The sequence below is a fragment of the Mastomys coucha genome, unplaced genomic scaffold, assembly GCF_008632895.1.
Source record: "Mastomys coucha isolate ucsf_1 unplaced genomic scaffold, UCSF_Mcou_1 pScaffold15, whole genome shotgun sequence".
NCBI lineage: Eukaryota > Metazoa > Chordata > Mammalia > Rodentia > Muridae > Mastomys > Mastomys coucha.
The window spans coordinates 140,238,454-140,240,137 of NW_022196897.1; the positions used below are offsets into that span (position 1 = coordinate 140,238,454).

At 49.9% G+C, this 1,684-nt stretch overlaps 1 protein-coding gene across 3 annotated transcripts in view; it reads right to left on the reverse strand.

Moving 5' to 3' along the window:
* The window catches only part of Cdk5rap1 (CDK5 regulatory subunit associated protein 1), a 35,886-nt gene extending 34,857 nt beyond the window's left edge, over nt 1–1,029 (reverse strand). The window contains exon 1 of one of the 3 annotated variants that reach the window (XM_031372363.1): nt 900–1,029. The gene's annotated coding sequence lies outside the window, so the exon portion shown is untranslated. Of the gene's footprint in view, nt 1–736 lie in introns of all 3 variants that reach the window. The other 2 variants (XM_031372364.1, XM_031372365.1) reach the window with 2 other exon arrangements.
* Nucleotides 1,030–1,684: the final 655 nt, after the last annotated feature.

The following is a 1,684-nucleotide window of genomic DNA, read 5'->3' on the forward strand; positions in this document are numbered from 1 at the left end:
AAAAAAAAAAAAAAAAAAAAAAAAAACAAAACCTAACCTACTCTCAAGTGTCGGAAAAGAGACTTTTAGTTTGAGTTTTAATTTTTTTTTTTACATTTTTATTCTTGTGCATGTATGTGAACCATCTTATCAGCCCAGGTGTGAGCTTTCAAATCTACTTCTGTCCTTTAATTGCTGTGTGACTACGTTTTACAAATCAAATTCCCACCTCCGACCTACAAATGTCACATCTACTTGGAAAAATTTTTTTTTAAAAAAAAGGACCTTACCCTTGCCAGGTGTTAAAAGAATCATACATTAAAAACCTGGGAGGGGTTGGGAGAGGGCATGTGTAGAGAGATGGCTTCAGCAACCATTCACTAGGAGCGCACACCTCTTTTCACAGCATGGACCTTAAGAGTCGGAATGTCATTGCTGCCAAGCCGGCCAAGGCCAGAATCTGGGAGCCTTCATTTATGAGTGTTGGGATGGGGAACGGGTCCTTTCTGATGAACCTGGTGGGAGGATCAATTGCAAGCTTAATGTTTTACACAGCAAGGCGCGGAACCACCTACCGCGGAACCACCTACCACATCCAAGCACGTGAGTGCTGGGCGTGGCGGCGGCCCAGCGTGAACGCCAGCAAGAGCCCGCAAGGACCCCAGCCACCCAGCGAGGCCTATTGGACCCCTATCTCGGCTTCACAAGAGGAAACGCTCGGGCTTGGAAGGGCGCTGTGACTTGGCCAAGGACTTACAGGAGTAGGCAGCGGGGCTGAGCTACACTCGCAGCGGTCTTACTCAAGGCCTAATACTGCCCGTACCTTCCCCTAGCGGTTCGGGCTTTTCCTGGACGCTGCGAGTCCGCCTGCGCCACGACGGGTCACTCTCAGGACACTAGGTACACCTCAAGCCTCTCACCTCCTACAACTGCGAGGTCCGCGTCCGAAACCGGAAGACGTCGGCCTGCGTGGGTCCCTATTCAGGAGTCCTCCGCTACGCGCCTAGGTGTGCAACTTCTGTTCCGCCGTGACTTTCTCGCCCGCGGTTTCTTAACGGAAGTGTTTCCTGCCGGCCTCGAGTCCCAGGCCACTGGCGACGTGAGACCTGCTTCTTTAAATGCTAATACTACCCTTCATCCCACCCCCAAAAAATGTTGAAATAAAGCTTAAAACCAAATAGGCGGGCTGAAGAGATGTTTCAGGGGTTAAGAGCACTGAGTGCTTTTCCAGAAGTCCGCAATTCAATTCCCAGCAACCACATGCTCACAACCATCTGTAATGGGATCCGATGGATGCCCTCCTCTGGTGCGTCTGAAGACAGCGACAGTGTACTCATAAGCATAAAATAAATAAATAAATCTTTTTTAAAAAATTAAAAAAAAACAACAGGTGAGCAAGCAGTCTCAGAGTCTGTATCTGCCCTTGCCCCAAGAGAGTAAGGGAGTCTTAGGGGTGTTCTGCCCCCTGAAAATAGGAGCTCTGACTTCTCCCCAAGCCTGTCACCCGTTAGCTCCCTCCTGTCGTATGCACTTTCCTTCCCTCCCCTCACCAGACCCTTTAAGAAAAGGGACACCGTGGGGCTGGTGAGATGGCTCAGCGTGTAGGACACTTGCTGTCAAGTTTGATGACCTGGGAACCCACAAGGTGAAGGGATAACTGACTCCCGCAAGCCCTCTGAACTCCACAGATAGGCCATAGGACATG